The following is an 18,275-nucleotide window of genomic DNA, read 5'->3' on the forward strand; positions in this document are numbered from 1 at the left end:
GGTGGGTGGGCGGGCAGGGGCCCCCCCACGGAACCCTCTCCTGTGTCCCTGTGCATAAACCCTTCACCTCGTGGGGACATACCGAGCTCCCACTGGGTGTCCAGGCCCCGCCCCTCACGCTGACGGTGCATCAGCTCTGGTGCACGAAGGTCCACTGGAAAGCGGGCACGGGAGGGCACACAGGTGACCGCCCCAGACCAGGACACGGGACAGAGGGAGGGTGCATCGGGGAAGGCGATGCGAGCCCCCTCCCCACAGAGGAACACCAGATTCTTCTGTGCGGACCTGGCAGTAGCTCGGCCACCCTCGGGGGGAAGGGGCGGCCTCTGCCAGCCAGCAGGGAGGATGGCACCCTTGCTAGGGGTCCGGAGGGTCAACCAGCAGCGGTGTTTCCATGAGGCCTGTTTGGCAGGTTATCTACCAGGAGCAGAGTCCTCCAACATGTGCTGTTTGTGTGTGTTTTTCCGGGAATGGGGCCACACGACGGGCCTTTCACATACAGGCTCTTGACCCAGGAAATTAATATTTGACTCGGTGTTTTCGGCAGAGCCTCCCGGGGACCTGGCATCCAGAGCGTCACCTCCCTGCTTCACTCCTCAGCGGCATGGACCGTGATTCATCCCACGACCCCAAATATGGCCACAGTGCACCCCCAGCCTCACAACCTCTCAGGACCCAGGAGAACAGCATGGGGAGGACTTGGTGCCCAGCCGGGGAGGGGCCGGTGGGGTCCTGGCACCTCCAGGATAGGGGCCATGGGGGAACAAGAAGGGGAAGGATGTGGAGAACCCTCAGACCCATTTAAGCTGTGAGCAGGCTGATTCGTTTCTAAGGGCTTGACGGGTTGCTCATTAACTGGATTTTTAATGGAAGGCTGGCGGGCAGGCTCGCGAGGCCAGGTTCCCATGGGGAGGGCATGGGGTAGTGCTTAACTTGTTCAGCCCCCTGATCCGTGGTGACCACGCTCCAGTCTGGCCGGGGTGATGGGTCAAGCACGGCCTGTGTGCCGACACCCCAGGTCTACCAATGCCCACGAGGTCCCACGCGGCGATCACGGCCCCTGTGCCTGGCCAGGGCGGTGCAGGCTGGACCCCCTCCTGACTCCGGACCACCACGAGGACAGCACCCGGCTCTGCTCCCTGTCCTGATCTCCAGAGGCACAGCAAGGATCCAGAAACAGCCGTCTAACAGAGAGGAACCCATGGGGCACGGCGGCGTTCGCCCCGCGTGTGACGGGTGTCTCCACCACGGACACAGAGGGCGGGGGACACACGGCCAGCTGCGTCAGCAAGCCACCCCAGACACCCAGCGTGCACCCGGCCGGGCAGGGCCTGTGGGCACTGCACTCGGGGCTCACGCCATGGCACCCAAGGCGGGACACCCACTGGCTACAGCCCCCCTTCTTCCCTTCACGTCCCCAAGCGGCCAGATGCTGCACAGAGCGCTTGGCCCATGGCGGGACCTCGCTTGCCTCCCGGGGGGCACCGTCAGGGAGAGAAGGGCCTGTGGGGTCGGGGTCTGGCCCAGCCGCAGCTCACCCGGCGTCCACCCCCCACCCCCACCGGCTTGCGCGTGTTGGTCGGCAGGCGGGTCGACACCGCGATGCACGACAACGGTCCCGTCTTCGCGCGGAGGCTGCGGGTGGCAGAGGCAGCCAGTGGAAGGACACGGGTGAGGACGCGCTAGGGGGCAGGTACATCCCCGCGGGGGAGTGTGATGAGGTTCGCTGAGAGCAGAACGGGAGTTTTGCCCTTGTCCTTGTCACACTGCGGTTTTGTGGATTTGGGGTTTGGGGTGGTTTTTTTGGTTTGTTTTGTTTTGCTAATTATAAAAACAAAACTCACAAACAAAGTGGGGAGGTGGCTCCGTCACCATTGCCACGGGACGGTGACCTTGTCCCACGCAGACCTTGGCCAGGAGCGGTCTGTGGTCTCAGCCTGGCCACGGCCGCCCACTGGGGGTCAGCGCAGCGCGCCCTTCGCCCTGCCCTGGCCTCGGCCGCCCGGTCCCGGTCCCGCTCCAGGGCATCGGGAAAGCAGGGGAGGCGTGGGCCCGGGGCCCCCGCAGACACAGGCTGCGGCGAGTCTCACGTGCTCCTGGAAACTCGGCCGGAGACGCCTGGCAGATGCGAGGGTGACAGATGGCCCCGAGAACCGGCTGGGACCTCACCGCCGGCTTCTCCCGGCTCAGCTTGGATTCTGGAGGCAGGAACGGGGAAGCAGAGGGGCAGACCTGCCCGCCACTCGGGGAAGACGTGGGAACGTGCAGACCTCCAGGCTGCCACATGCCCACCCCCACCCTCTCGGCACCCGGCAGCTGTCTCCAGGCCGCCTCCCCCGGGCTCCCAGCTGGCAGCGCCTCCTGGCACGCCTGCCCCAAGTCTACGCCCGGGCCTGCGACCGCTCTCGGTCTCTATTTCCCATCTTTACTCAAACACGCGCTGTTTCCTAACCTGGGAAGGCAGGAGACACGATCCCACGTCGGCCACACAGAAGACACCTGTTTACAGATGATACGGTGGCCCCAGATTGCGGCCTGCTGCCCTCCAGTGCCACCGGGTTTGTGTCTCAGAGACGGGCGAGGGGGCTGCCCGAACCCTACCCGGGGGAGAGGACTGGTTCACTACTCCCACCTGCCGCCTGTGTGGGCACCTGGGGGCTCCGCCCTCCCACCCATGCACATGCGCTCGGGGCACCAGGCTCTGCCCTGCACCTGCGGGGACCTTCTGAGACCGTTTTTGTTCCAGGTGACAAAGCCAGGTGGGGTGCCAGGAAGGGAAATGTGTCCAAGGACGTAGAGGGGGAGGGGCACTCGATGGCCTGCTGCAGAATGACCTGGGAGGAGGAGGTTGGCCACGGTCCCCAGCCTGGTGAATCCACCTGCCCTGCACACAGAGCGGAGGGCCTGCCCGGGGCCCCCACTCGGGCCCCTCCACAGGCCACCGAGCCACGCCTCAGGACTTCCGGTGGCTTGTCTCTGGCAGGTTCACTGACGGCCCCCCTGGCCCCTCTGTAACATCACACGCTGGGAAAGGCCACAAATCCCACTCAGAACCCCGGGAAGGTAACTAGGACGGACGGGGGTCACGATAGCCACGGAGCAGACAGCTGTGCCGGGAGGGAGCCCTGGTCTGTGTCTCCACCTCACGGGGCGTCCGCCAGCAACACCCTCCGGGGTCCGGGCCTTCTGTCCCTTCGCTGCCACCCGCCAGCGCCACGGAGCGCCACGTGGAAGGAGCAGGGTCAGAGGCCACCAACTAGCCTGCGATGTCTGTTTGCTTTTGCCCAGGGAGCAGCCGGACACGCTTTGGCCCTGGCCGCACACAGCGGGGGCCGCCCTCCCCCACCCGCGGGCGCGTACAGAGCCGGTGCCGAGGTGACCGCACAGGGCACCCTCCAGCGGTCACCCCCCGGCGGTGCTGACCTGCCGTATCCCGAGCCACACGAGCTTCACGAGCCCAACACCGTCCAAAGAGGCAGCGGCCAGAGGAAATTCTGCCCCGGACGTGGACCGGCTGGACCCGCCGCTCTCCGTCTACACTGGGATCCACACGGTTGTGGGGACCCGGGGCCCCGCCTGCGGCAGGCTGTCCAGCCCGACTGACCAGCAGGGGGAGACGCAGACCGCGCAGACCTCAGGCTTCTCAGGCACAGGGGGCCTGACCCCAGCATGAAATGTCCCTCCTCAGGGGCCGATTTTCTTCGAGTGTAAAGGGGCAAACTGTGAGATAAAGGCCGGGCCCTCCTCTGCCCACACGCACTCAGGAGTGGCCTTGGCACAGAGATCCCACAGTGCTCCCCGCCACCCTGGGTCCACCCCAGCTGGGGGCTAACCCACCCCACCAACCCGCACTCGGGGCTCCCACCCTGCACTCAGGGCTCCCCACACCACCCGCCCCCCCCGCTGTCGTTGGGGCTCCTCCCCGCTGCACTTGGGGCTCCCCCCTGCACTCAGGGCTCCCCACACTGCCCGACCCCCCCGCTGCAGTTGGGGCTCCTCCCCACTGCACTCGGGGCTCCCCACACCACCCCCTGCACTCGGGGCTCCCCCCCTACACTCAGGGGTCCTCACACTGCACCCCCTGCACTCGGGACTCCCCCTCCCCCATACCCAGACCCGCCCCCCCCCACATACTTGGGGCTCTCCCCACACTCCCGCTCCCCTCCTAGCACTCGGACCTTCCCCCCACCCCCCCAGCACTCGGGGCTCCCCCCGAGCGGAGCCGACGGTGTGCATGTTGGTGGTCAGGGAGGCAGTAACACACGCCGGCCAGTCCACACGGTGCACAGCCCTGCTGCCCTGTGGGTCTCCGTCTGCTCTGGCTGCTCTGAGTGACGCGGGACCTGATGTCCTGCCCGGTGGGTGCTCTTGTCTATGGAGCACAGATTCCAGAACTGGAGCACCGGGTCAAGGAGGTGCAGATCCTAGAAGCAGCAGAGAGGGCGGGGCTTCTGGAAGCGGTCACCCCGATGGATAGAAGCGGGCGGGGGCTCCTGCTTCCTCTGCCCGGTGTGGCCCCGGGCACGTCCTGCCTGTTCTCAGGGGTCCCCCTCTTCCGGGCCCCCTCCTTTGGGGGCTCCTCTGTCACCAGAGGCACACACAGCCTCTAGTCACACGTCTGCAAATCCTTTCTTCTGGTCCACTCTCCTCCTGTAGCCTTTTTCTCTTCTACGTGCTTGGGCCTCCACTCGTCCCTCTGGTCTCCTGAGGGTCCCCTCACATCTGCGTCCCCACCACGAGACACTTGCTTTTCAAGCTGTGGACGAGGACTGGCTTTGCCCCCAGTCTGTCCTGGCAAATGCTTTCATGAGGTACAGTAACAGTGGCACGGTGAGGCCGAATTGCTGTAAACGCTCCTAAACAGTTGCTGTCACTTTCTTTTCCTGTTTTCCGTCTGATACCTTAGTGGCCATCTTTAGGCCTGTACCTGTCTAGGCGGGCTCCAGGGAGGGGGCCACCATTCACCAGGCCCCAGCTGGGGGGTGGTGAGCAGGCCTGGGCCTAGCCCTCCAGGGTCACAGACCACGGAGTTTGGAGGGGCAGGTCTGGCCTCTCCTGGGTCAGCCCGGGCATCCAGGCAGGGGCACAGGTGGGGGCCAGGAGCCCAAGCTTTCCACCCGCCTGCCGGCCTCGCTGTGTCTGGAGAAGCGTCCCTTGCCGTCGTCCGTGACGGGCTTCCAGCCGGCGGGACAGACTCCCGCACGCTCGCCTGCGTACTGGAAGGTGTGCACCAGCCACAGAGCTCCGTCCACGGAACGCGCCACAGGCGGGGCTCTGGCGAAGGGCACCCTTGCCACGGATGATTAAGGGGCTCCTGCAGGCAATGCCAGCACCTTCTGTTGGCATGCCATCACCTTGGGACAAGCTCCCGGTTACACCTGCCGGCAGGGGGATGGGGGGGTGGTGGCGGGCAGGGTGAGCCTCCTTCCTTCCTGGGCGTGTTGATCCAAGCTGGGTGTGTGACCGGACTCCACAGAGGCCCAGCACCTCACGGCCCGGCTTGCGGAGTCCTGGCACGCTCACTGAGAGGGGGGCTCTCCGTGGGGCGGACGATGGGCCAGTCCGGCAGGCAGAAGAGGACCAGGTCTTTCCCTCCGCACCTCTGCAGCGGGAGAGCCTCACCTCCTCGAAGGCACCATCCTTCCTCCACGGCAGCGGCCTGAAGCTCAGGGAGGCTTCCGACGTGCGCCTTGCCGGAGGGAGGCTGTGACGGAAAGCTGCGCAGGCGGGGGCCGGTCGCGTGAACCGGCAGACGCAGGCGGGACACACAGACCGGCAGACTCGGGGACGAGTGTCCTCGGTGCCCGGCGCCATCGTTTTCTGAACTCAGCTCCACGCAGACGTCGACAGGCCAAGCGGGGGTCAGGAGCGCAGGGTCGGCCGCCTGGAAAGCACCCTCGGTCTCGCCACGTGCAGGGTGTCTGTCCTCTCACAGCTGCGCCGACAACCTGCCCGCGCCACGTAATAAGCGAACCCCTCTTGCCACGAGAATAACGAGGCCGCTTTACCCTACGTAACACGTGTGACCGCGTGGCTCTCATGGGCCAGGCCTCCCACCGTGCCGATCGGGCAGTGAGCACCCAGCCGCGAGGGGCCCCGCGTGAGAGGGAGTGGGTGTGCCGCGTCTGACACACCCACTACCTCCAGGGCTTGGCAGCTGACCGGGCCCAAACGTCGGCGGGGGACGGCGCCCCCTGCTGACCGGAGGAGCTGGGGCCGGACACGGGGCGTGCCCCACTCTCCGTGCCGGCCACTTCCCAGCACAGCCCGGACAGCGGCCTCCGTCCACGGTTTCGGCCCAGCCACCCTGTCCTTCTCCCCCCGGATGAAGCTGGAGATGGCTATCCCGTTAAGGTCACAAGACACGCGGTCTGCAGGAAGTGAGAAAGTTGAGCACGGATTCACCTGAAGACGGGCTGGTTTTACGGGGCGCCGGGCACGCACCCTCTTCATGCCCCCCCCCCCACGGCTGGACGGGGCCCACAAGGGCGTCCAGCGGGCGGAGGACGGCACACGCGCCAGCGTCGTCTCCCCCGAGGCCGGCCGGCTCTCAGACACCCTGCACCCGGCTTCAGGAAGCAAGGCTTTAGATGAGTTCCCTTTGAAAACAGTCTTTCTCAGCCAGGACGGCGTGTACCAGGGCCACACTCATCCTGCAGTCACACAGCGCGCCCCTCTCCTACTCCCCGGGAGGGGGAGGCGCGTGGGGGCCTCCGGCTGGACCCCCACCCCGCTGCCCCCACCTGAGAGCTTCTCAAGGGCCAGGGGCCGGGAGGGGCTCCCGGGTCGTGGAAGGGACCAGCGTTCGCTTCCTGGTTAACACCTGCACGCCCATCCGAGGGCGGGCCCGAGAGGACATCAAGGGGGGCATCGAGGGAACCCACTGGGTCCCCACAGTGCCTCAGCCCCGGGTTAGAACTGACCCCTTCACCTCATGGGAACCTCCTGGGTGGTGCCGGCCCCTCCCTACCTGTCTCCACACACAAGTTCACATTTCCGATCCCCGTTCCCCATGTGTATACCCTGCCCACCCCACCAGGCTCACCAGCACTCCCTAAAGACCCAACAGGCGTCCCTCACCCCCCGCACCCCCTACCTGACAGTGGGCTCCGTGCTGACGCTCCCTCTGCCAGCCCCCGGCACTCACCAAGGATGGGGCCACCCTTTCCATGTGGCCTCATGGCCACAGCTAAACACTAGATGCTGGTTAAACGGCTGGCCCTTTGCACCAGCCCGACCGCTCGCTCTGGGGTGGGGTGGGGGGCTCCGCACCAGCCTGACCACTCCCTCTGGGGGGGGGGCTGCCAAACCTGCGGCGAAGGGCCTCCCTGGCAGGGATGTGGCCCCCAAGCCCTGCACGCAGTGACACCGAGGAGATGCGTCCACCACCTTGCTCTCCCTCCTACCCTCCTGCTCCACCCCACTTCCTGGGACCCGCACCTGCACTGGCACCCGGGCAGTGGGCTCACCCACCCACACCTGCTAGTCCGTCTGCTGCTGCCCTCAACCCAGGGTGTGTGTGAGCTCCTCCCCCACCTTGTGCCCAACAGGAAAGGACCTGCGGTGACAGAGAGCAGGGTGAGGGGTGCTCCGGAGACAAACCCCACTGCCCACCTCCCTCCAGAACACCACATGGGCCAGACACCCCCTCCTCAATTTATTCCCCACCCTTGATGAGGGTTTTCATGCCTCGAGCTCTTCTCAAACTGCAGCCTGTCTGTGTGACATGAACAATGACAACAGCAAAGATTTTGACTCCAGAATGGGCTGTTCAAAGGTCCTGGGGTCGACCCACACCCAGAGCGACTCCAGCACCGCCCAACAGGGATGTGTGGAGATAAGCGTCTGCAGGAGACAGCTCTGGGCCTGACCCCCCAGGACCCCTGGCCGGAACGTGGCGGAGGCCCCATCTCTCCCCCAGTGACCAGCCTGCCCCTTGGATATATCCACCACCACCTGCGTGTAAATAATCACTTGGTAAGAACACGTATGAAGGCAGAAGGTCTGAGTTGCAGATTGTCTCTTGTTCCCTCTGCGTCTCCGTGTTGATTTTAAACATAGTCCTAACAGCCCTTCCCATCAACATCTTTCACGTAAAGTCCACCTTGACTGTGAGGCATGGGGTCCAGAGCTGCTGTGAATTACCCCAGGAGAGCCCGGTGTGGCCGCGGGGCAGGCTGGGCAGGGGAGCATTTCTGAGGCTCCCTGTGAGATGGGGGGAGCACTGGTCTCTGAGTTAAGGGCAGAGCTTTCAGGAGGCTGCACACCCGTCCCCGTGCAGGGTTGCCCTGCCGTCCCGTCCTGCTCTCCAAGGCCTGGTGTCAAAGGGAAAAGCACTCCTGCACCCCCACCCCCAGAAGTTTCCAGGGCACTCACCCGGGGGGCCTGGGGGCCCCGGAGAGGCACCTGTCCCCCAGCTAAATGCTTCCCAGTGCCATCTCGACACCCCCACAGCCCTCCTGCGGCCACCACCACTGCAAGCCCACCCGCAGCAGGGAAAAGCGGCAGCAGGGGGCACAGAGGAGACACCCAAGTCCTGAGGTCACAGGGTGGTGGGGGTGGGGGCGGGGCGTGCTGATGCTGAGCGTCCTGCAGTGGCCCGGACCCTGCCACCGGCCTCCTTGGCTCCTCAAAGGGCCACCCCAGCCTATTCTTGCAGACGGGCACCTCTCGTGAGGAGACACCAGGACGGGACAGGGTCCGTGTGAGACCTCTTGGCCTCTGTGGCTCTCCTGAGTCCCAGAGGGGGCCTGGCTGGGAGGCCCTGGGGAGCCCCGGCTCAGCTCCAATGGCCTCTGGCGCCCACGGGACCTGGGACCGTCCCAGCCATGCTCGGCAGGCGGCAACAGCCTCGTGTTTTCAAGTCGGCTAAGAAAATACTTATAAAAACAAAGGATTTTTTTAATTAAAAGAATTGTATGAAATGTCCCATCATCCAAACTTCCGCCCGACATCTGAGCAAACTAGATGTGCTCTCTGTCCTTGTTCTTCCAGAATACTTGAGGGTGGAGAGAGATTAAACATTAAAGAGAGTCTGACCCCCTTCAAAATGAAACTTGTTGTTATTTTCTTTGGCTAAACTATTAAGTCCAGTTTCAAAGAGGATTAACATCTGTGCAAGCTGCTGTCTTCCTCCAGACCCTTTCTGGAGCTTTCCCACGCGGTCATTACGGTGAAGGGATGGGGGCCCTGCCGGGGCGTGTCTCCGGATGGCATCACGGCCCATTCGGCGTAACTGTGCCATCCCTGACTTCCATCCGAGGAGCGGTGCAGAGCTTTGGGCAGAGGGGACCAGACCGTTCCCTTCCCAGGGACCCCTTCAGAGGCCTCAAGTCACGTCTTCACACGGGCACAGAGACAGGACATCATCCCGGCGACCGTGCGTGGTGAATTAGGTATGGGAGTGTGGACGATAGTCTCAGGAGGCTGTCAGGGGGCCCACCTGGGGGGACCCGCTTTGGGGGGAGCCCACTGCTCAGCCCATGAAGTAGGCCGGTCCTAGAACAAGCTCGCAGGAGCTGCCTTTGGGGGTCCCTCCCCCATCCCTGGTGCTTCTCCCCAGGCAGCCAAGCCTCAGGCTGGCCCCTCTCCCGTCACCGTCACCGGGGGCTCCCCACTCTGCAGGATGCCCTCCCACCTGGACATGTGACCCTCAGGGCAGGGCCCCAGGTCCAGGAGCAGAGAAGGCACCTTGGCCCCCATTTATACTGATGGAAACCTGACCGGAGGAAGTCACCTGACGATGTGAAGGGTGGGGTCCCCAAGGCCTTCAGTGAAGGCTTCCTGTCCTGGACCCATAGAGCCCAGCCCCACCGGCTCCCCCAGCCTTACCAGCAACACCCCACCGCCCCCGCCACACACACTGATGTGTCACACATGGAAAGCCTCACAGAGCTGGCTGGGGGGCGTGCCCTGGGGGCCTCGGGGAGAATTCTTTAGGTTCCGGAAATGCACCCAGCACAACTCTTGGGCCTTGACGAGGGACACCGTCCTCTGGGGGCCTCAGGAGCCCCCATCAGAATGAGTCCCCCTTCCCCAGGCCCTAGAAGCCTGGCCTCCACCCCCAGGCACGGCCGCTGTGTGGGGGGTGGGTCCTGCCCACCTCCTCGGGGCTGCAAGCAATGGGAGGGGAGTCTGCAGGGGGCTCCGGCCTGGTCCCTGCACACAGCGGGCGCTCAGGGAGCTCTTCGCAAACACCCACCTTGGCCCCCAGCAAGCTGGAACTTGAGAAACGGGAGCTCTGTTCTGTCTCAGACCCCCTCCCAGGCCTGCCTGACAGCCCAGATAAGCCGCTATGAATGGAATGTGACCTCTGCCTGGGACTCAGCCCCCCCCCCACCCCGCCCCCGCCTAGCAAATAAATCACCTGGAAGGAAAGTACCCAGGGCCTGCTGGACAGCACAGTCCCGCGCAGGTTGCCGACGGTGCACCATGACAGGTGTGGCTGCCCCCTCACGTTCCTGTTTGTCCTTCAGACACGGCCCCTCGGTCCCCCACTGCCCGGCAGACCCGTGTGGGTGTCCACACTGGCAGAGCCCGGTGATGACGGCCGGCCAGCCGGTCCACTCACAGCCTGCCTGCCTGATGGAAATGCTCGGGCGGGGGCATCTCCAGACGCGTCTGCCAGGCCATAAAAGGTCTCTCCGTGTGGTCTCTGCCTAGAAATAAAAGCAAATTCGCCCAACCAACCAGGAGACCTGAGGCCAAGATGAGCCCTCTGCACATTCTTGGGCTTCCAGAGGCTTAGGCAGCCACCCACGTTCTCCATGTGCCTTTGTAACCAGACCCAGAGGCAGCAGGAGTGACCCCGAGCCGCCCCGAGGAGACCCAGCCCCCTCCTCTGTACTCACACGAGCCGGGTGGGGCAGAAGCCCGGGGCGCCCACCTGCAACCCCCTGGGGGGCAGCCGGGCAGGTGGCTGAGCCCCCTGCCCCCCATGCCCTCTCCTCCCTGTTAATCCATTCAGGATGTCGCAGGAGGAGGGCGAGCTGACTGGAGCTGGGAGGACCTTCTACCTGCTCAGAACTCCAGCCCAGACCCGCCACACAGGGTCCTGGTGCACGCAGGGACACGGACATGATGCTGCTTCTGGGCCCCCTGACGCAGCATGGGAGCTCGAGCAGGGCAGGCGGGAGCCCTTCGCAGGACCAGAGAGCCAGGCCCAGGAGTAGACGGGCCCGGGAGGTGGGGAGGGACACGGCTGAGACTCACACAGGGGATGCGGAGACCAGGCAGAGAGACCCCGATGGTGGGGGACGGAGTAGTAGGAAGAAAGGCACCCCGCAGCCTCTGGCCATTCGCAGGAACCGCCAGCCAGACAGCCATCGACGGCAACTATGCGCAAGGGCCCGCGGCCCCGGCTGCCCCCTCCTGCCCCCACCTGCTCTCAGGCACAGGGGCTTTTCCACGTCTGTGGGTCCTCTGCTCCCGGCCTGGGCACCGCTCAGAATTTGAAACCGTATGCTGACTCCAGCCCCGCTGCGGGACCACGGAGAGGGGAGACCGGGAGAGAGGGGACCCCGGAACCGGCCTTCCTGGGACGCAGCCCTAACCGGCGGAGCCCTCTGCACACGGATGAAGGAACAGCCCCACGTGAACGCCCTGCCCAGCGTGCGGGGTCTTCGGGCAGTGGCTGTGTCCCGCCTCTGGCGCACACGTCTCCCCTCCCAGCCAGCAGCGCGTCCCCTCCCCCCCGCCCTCCCTGCTGAGCTCTGCGAGGGCCAGCCAGGGAGAACCAGGTCTCACCGTCCTCACCTCCCGGCCGCGCCTTCGGTGCTGGCAGAGGCTGCTGGCGGGGAGGCTGCCCACACACTTTCCCACAGGACACGCGAAGGAGGGTTTGCAGATACTGCCCTCGCCGTTTTTAAGGAAAGCCAGCATCCTCGGTCCAGAGACGTTTCACTTCCATGAAAAATGTAGAGGCTAAAGAATCCACAGGGCGATACTATGCAGCCATCACAAGGGATGCAGAACTGGCCCACACTACAACATGGAAGGACCTGGAAGGACCTGGAAAACGCCGTGCTGGGTAAGAGAAGCCGGGCGCCACAGGACGAGGACCGCAGGAGTTCAGGCACACAACATGCCCACAGCGGGCAAACCCACAGACAGAAAGGGGCTGTGGTGGCCGGGCCTGGGGCAAGGGCACGGGGGTGCCCTGCCGATGGACGAGGGCCTCCCCGATGAGTGTTCCAGAACCAGACACGTGACAGTTGCATGACATTGTGAGTGGAGCAAATGTTCCCGAATCGTTCACTTTAAAATGGTTAGTCTTGGGGCACCTGGGTGCTCTGTCGGTTAGGTGTCTTCTTGATTTTGGCTCAGGTCATGACCTCACAGTTGTGAAATTGAGCCCCAAGTCAGGCTCAGCTCGGAGCGTGGAGCCTGCTTGGAATTCTCTCTCTCTCTCTCTCTCTCTCTCTCTCTCTCTCTCCCTCTCTCTCTCTCTCTCTCTCCTTCTCTCTCTGCCCCTCCCTTGCTCATTCTCTCTCTCTCTCTCAATAAATAAACTTTAAAAGATACAAATAAAACGGTTAGTTTTGGGCTATGTACATTTTACCCCAATAAAAAACGTTAAGGGATTCTTTTGCTCCCCGGCCTACAGAATTTACAGCACGTGACCCACAAGGCCCACCTTGTGTTGTAGAGTCTCCTGACCTCCATCCCTGTCTCGGGCCATGCTCGCAGGCCACGACCAGTGCCCGGGGCACCAAGGTCAGCCTGCCTTCCTCACAGGCTGTCCTGCCCTTTTCGCGGAGGCTGCCCCATCACATGGCCCATGCAAGGCACATGACTTCACCCCTACCTGCTCCCCAAGCCCCAACGGCCACTGCCCGGACCTTGTGCAACGGGGTGAAATGTACCCTCAGAGGCACTCGAGGAGGGACGGGGTGGGGGACGCGGGGGAGGCGGTGTGAACACGACCAAGAGACCTGGTGTCCTGGGCTCCCAACACGGTGCTGGGAAGCAGCCCTCGCCTGGGAGGCCCCGGGGCTGTGAGTCACTGAGCCTCATTAGTCAGACCTGAGCTCATGGCCCAGGTGTGAGCCTACATCCCGAGGCCTCGGATTCCTGCGGCCTCGCCCCCTCTGTACCCGGCCACAGGCCCAGTGCTCCCCAAATCAGAGTGAACTGTCTGCTGGGCGACAGAAATCCGACCCCAGTACCCGGTGGGACTGTGGGCGACCGCCCTCACGGGACACTCAGGTCCCAGGAAAGCAAGCCCGCATCACGAGGGCCAAATGGAATGCTGTCAGCTGGGGAGTAAGTCAGCCCCGCAGCAGCACAGAAGCCTCGGCAGGCCCACGGGAGCCTCCCGCCAGCTCGGACGGGCTGTCCCGACACGCAGGCAGACGGGTGAGGTCAGGGCCGGGATGGGCCAGGGGCAAGAGGGGGCCTGCCCGGAGGAGGCGGTGCACAGCCCACGGGCTCCGCCATCTCGCCAAGCCCGGGTGGGGCCACAGGAGCAGTCGGGCCGGGGGATGAAAAGCCTCCTGGGCTGCCGGTGGGCGAGGGGGGTCCCGACCCGCCTCCTGGGGTCCACGCCCAGAAGTGAGTGGGGGTCACGGGCAGGGAGGGGCCCAGGGACCCTCTGGGCAGGTTGGGCACGTGCGGGGGCAGGCAGCAGGCAGGGGATGTGACATTTTGATGTGGACGCCCCGGTGAGAAGGAGGCAGAGATGAGGGAGGGCACAGAAACCCCACAGGGTCCGGGTGCCTGGTAGGCTTGCAAACGCTCAGAGGAACCCTGGTTTAAAACACGCAGCGCATGCCACCGGCACACGCACGGTCCTTGTAAAGAGGTGCCTGTGAAAGTGGGGGTGTCCTGTTCTCTCAGACCCGCCGGGCACACCCCCTCACCTCTGTCAGGACAGCTCCCTCCCCAGCACATTCCCGGGTCCCCGCAGGGCTCCCCAGCTGAGCCCCGAGCCCCTGAGGGAGCCCGGGACCAGCAGGCCCTGTGAGTGAGAGTCCGGTGTCCGCGCGGTGGTGGGGGAGGGCTCTGCGCCGGGGAGGAGGGCGACAGAAGCAGGGCGTCCCAGGCTGGGCCTTGCATCCGGGATGTCAGATCCTGACCAATAGGCACCTAGCTGGTGGCCGGCCAGCAAAGCCCAGCAGACAAAGCACGGGGCCGCACAAACCAGGGGCTGGGGGCCCTGGCTCCTGACACGGTCCTCAAAGTCGCAATGCCCTGGTGTGCTCAGAGGCCTCCCGCAGGGCGCCGTGGACACCCCCGCCGTTCCCAGGGCGCCTGTAGGGTAAAAATGAGAGCCACTGCCCTCTCTGCATGGGCGCTGGGTCTGGCCTGTGTAGGCCCTAAGAGCCTGGTTCTACACGGTTTTCTTCAGAGGAACAGGCACCCCCTGACCCTGCCTCGGCCCACCTGGTCCTCACCTGTTGTCCACAGATCGGCCAGCCGGCCTCGGGGCAGAGGAGGCGATGCCGTGCCCCAGCCCCCGAGGGTCACGGACACCCTTCACCTGAAAACACAGCCTGGGTCCTGCTCCAAAGCCACGGCAGCCTCCAGCACTTACGTGGGGGTGGACCCCGTGGCTCGCGGCTGTGTTCAGCCAGCCGGGGTGCCCAGGCTGTCCCTGCACAAGGGGCTCAGCTACGGCCTGACCCTGGAAAGCAGCACGGGTGCCGGGCCAGCACCGCTGAAGATAAGCGGCTGAAAACAACAGTTCGCGGGTCATGCCTGGGCACACCTGCACAGAGACGGCTCTCCCAGGTAGCGAAGACAGTGGGGACGGCGAGCACCGTGTGAGGGACAGAAGGACGGCCCTGCTCGCAGGGGGCGTGTGCAAACACAGATTTAGGTTGAGCATTATATCCAGACCCTCGAATGCTCGGCCGGCCTGCTTTCCTCCCTCTCCCTACCTGCTCCTGTCCTCAACGCCATTAGCGTGAAAATCAAACAGAACGAAGTTCACATTGCCCAGCTCCGTCCTTCAGGGCGCAGGAAGAGCCCTTAGCCCCCTACGTCCAGTCGCCTGGGGAGCATGGGGGTCCACCGGCCCCCACGGTCGCCCCCGCTAAGCCCTCCGGGATCCACCCTTCCCGTCCTGGCACCAAGCCTGGGTCCCCGGCTCGTGCCTTCCCGGGAAAGGCCGGAAGGAGGACACGCCCCGGGGACCTCAGGCTTCAGGAACAGAAGCCCTGTGAGCGGCCCCATGCGTGCCACGCCGCATGCCAGGCTCCGTCCCTCCCAGGGCACCCCTCTCTCCGGGAGGCACCAAAGCTCAGGAGGCGCTGGTGAGCTGTAGCAGCCTTACAGGGCAAGTGCAGCTGAGGACCCACGAAGTCACAGGGCCACACAGGACCACACACCCGGCAGCAGACCCCAACATGAAGGTGTCTGGGCCAGAGATGACACATCGTAAACTCTTCCCAAGTGACAGTGAGGCCAAGAGCCTCCAACCACAGCCTCCGGCATCTGCGGAAAGTTCCGGGTTTGTGTCCCTGTCATTGCTTCATCCGGCAGGGAGCCCCTGCCCTGCTTTTGAGAGCACACAGCTGCTACCGGAGCCCCTGCCCTGTGACCCCCCCCCCAGAGACGCCCCGAACTGATCAGCACCTGATCTCCGCCTGGAGGCCCCCAGCGACCCTGGGCTTCTCTGAGACCCCCCGGAGGAGCCTGGTGCTGCCTGAGGCGACCGGAATGGACGGTCATGAGGCAGGAAGGGGGACGGACAGCCTTGGCAGGGTCAGACCTGGTCTACAGACCCACGGGAGGCAAGCGGTGTCCGTGGGCATCAGCCCCAGCAGAACCTTCCAGAGGGAGTGGCCAAGGGAGCTGGGCGAGGGTGGCACCTGTCCTTCCAAACTGCAGGCAAAGACGACACGAATCTGGCCACGGCCCCCGTGCTCTGAATTCAGGGGCACGCGTGTCGGAGGCCAGCCTCGGAGACGGGGCTCACCGCCGCCACCGTCACCTCCCGTGTCCTCACAGCTCAAGATGCAGAGGCCACACTCCTCACGGGAGGGGACAGTCTCTGCAGGGGACCCCAGGCTGGCTCTGGGCCGGCCCCGGGCCGCCGCCTCCCGGGGCATCCCCAGGACATTCCCCCGGGGTCCCCCAGCTAACACAGGCCAGAGCCGGGCCACGCTGTGCTCACCTGCAGCCCGCCCCCTCCCCAGCCGCCTTACTGCCTCTCAGGGAGAGGGACCCTGTGCCCGCCCCGCAGCCTGAGCACCATCCTCAGGGGGCAGCACGCGCTCCTGCCGCAGGGCCGGCCACGGCGCCAGGGCCCCCCACACAGCAGGGCACGGTGCTCTTCAGATGCCCTGTGAACCGTAAGGGGCTAGTTGTGCCACTGCACAGGTCAGACCAGGCGCCCGGCCCCTAGGGGGCTGTCCCTCCAGGGCCCGGCGGTGGCTGCTCACTGTCCCTGGCCTCGGTCCCTTCGCCGCCGGCCGCCGGGCCCCCCACCTGCAGACCTGGAGGGAGCCCACTCCTCGTCCACTCCAGCCTTGCTCACACTGTTCTGCCTTAGGTTCCAAACCACAATGCCGACCGGGACCACCTGGGGGAGCTGGGCGTGTCGAGCCACTGCCCGTGGGGACAACGCCGCCCGCAGAGCCTGGTCCCGAGATGGCCCCAGGCTGATGGCTCCACCTCGGGCAGTGGAGCCAGCAGGAAGGCACCCTCCTGCGGCCTGGGCCAAGACGAAGTTATTCTTCCAGAAAGCGGGGGTGCTCTGTCCAGCCTGACATGTTAATGTTTGACCAAGCCCAGGATAATTAACTCAGCCCTAACCTGGGTAACTCAGGGGCCACGGAGGGGCGGGGGAGGGGACGTCTGTGCCACGAGGCAGCCAGCGCTGACCTGGGCCGACCCTGCGGAGACAGGGACTGAGCGGTCGACTGTCCTGAAGGAAGTGGAAAGTCCACACCTCCCAGCCCAGCCGAGGCAGGTGGTCCAGGCGTCTGCGGGACTGGCCCTGGGGTCCCAAGGCTGGAGGCTCCCGTGCCCTTCTCTTCAAGTCCCCTGAGCACGTTCCCAGAGGAGCAGGGGTGACAGGAGCCCCCACAGGCACCGTCACCCAGCAAGGGGCGCTCAGGGGCCTGGTGACCCCGGGACGAAAGCGGCCGTCCTCACCCCGCCACGTTCAGGGACCGGTTTCCAAACCGGGTTTGCTCTGGGGGAGAGAAAACAGTCGCACTGACAGCGGGCCATCAGTAAGACACCTAAGACCTCTCGAACCTTCTAGAAAGCGCCCAGCGGGCTCCGGGAGGCTCCCCACAGGACAGCCATCTGCACCTGCACCTGGCTGGGCGGGGAGCCCGTGAGCGGTCACTGTGCCCTGAGACAGAACCCTGTGTGAGTGTGTGTGAGCACACGTGTGGCTGCGTGGGGGGCAGGTGTGCGAGCGTGCTGGGGTGGGAGGGACGGGGCACCTCCCCCTAAACGGGAGGAGCCTCGGGAACCGAGGAAGCGACCGCACAAGTGGAGTGACCAGCGGGCTCGGTGCAGACACCCCCACGCATGTGGCAGTGACAGGCTTAGAAATTCCAGAGGCGCGGTCATCCCGAGCGGGCCGGCGCTCCCCGAGGCCTGTGGAGACGTTTGTCTGCGCGGTGCGTCTGTTACGTCCTGCGAAAGCAGGTCTCTGGGCCTGGCGTGCCGAGAAGACCTGTAGCCTGCTTCCTGGAGCTGGCGGGAGCATGGGTCTCCGCGTCAGGAAGGCCTCACGGGTACACGCCCCCCTGCCCCCCACCCCAGGCCACTTGGAGCCTAGATGCAGCCTGCGGGCTGTGAGCCCCGTTGCACCCTGCCAGGCCCACGGGAAGCAGGGAACGTTTCCCCATCAGGCAGCAGGATCAGCCAAGCACGGGACACTCTGGCTTCTCATCCTGGGCACTTTCCAAATTTACAGCCCACAAATTACTGCCACCTCTAAGGAACAAAGGGCTCTGGCCGACACAGACCATGGCTCCAAACCCCCAGCGCGCTGGAGCCCCCTCAACTGCTTCAGGGCTGGAAGGTGGGTGGAGAGGGTGCGTGCACAGCAGAGTCCCACCTTGCCCCCGTCCCCGCCGAGACCTCCCCCCCCCGCCCCCGACTGGCTGCACACACGGGAGTGTGGCAAGTGCTTCACCCCACCGAGACCCCAGACAGAGGGCTGTCAGACAGGGGATCCCTTGTTCAGTGGGGCCTCCCTCCCTCCTGCGCCCCTTCCACGGACCACACAGCCCTGCGACGTGACAGTCCTGCGGCTCAACCAGCACCGACTCAGCAGCCCTGCTTCCTGGCCCAGCCGCCATCAAGTCCTG

The 18,275-nt window shown here is 64.9% G+C and overlaps 1 protein-coding gene and 1 long non-coding RNA gene across 3 annotated transcripts in view; both read right to left on the reverse strand.

Annotated features, from left to right (window-relative positions):
• Positions 1-18,275, reverse strand: part of COL18A1 (collagen type XVIII alpha 1 chain) — a 92,114-nt gene that overhangs the window by 60,742 nt on the left and 13,097 nt on the right. The window lies entirely within an intron of this gene.
• On the reverse strand, positions 11,076-16,570 carry LOC128315079 (uncharacterized). Its single transcript, XR_008297476.1, has 3 exons — positions 16,432-16,570; positions 15,577-15,825; positions 11,076-15,435 (listed from the first exon to the last, which is right to left on the reverse strand). It is a non-coding gene; the product is annotated as an uncharacterized LOC128315079 (long non-coding RNA).

The sequence above is a fragment of the Acinonyx jubatus genome, chromosome C2 (assembly GCF_027475565.1).
Source record: "Acinonyx jubatus isolate Ajub_Pintada_27869175 chromosome C2, VMU_Ajub_asm_v1.0, whole genome shotgun sequence".
Classification (NCBI taxonomy): Eukaryota; Metazoa; Chordata; class Mammalia; order Carnivora; family Felidae; genus Acinonyx; species Acinonyx jubatus.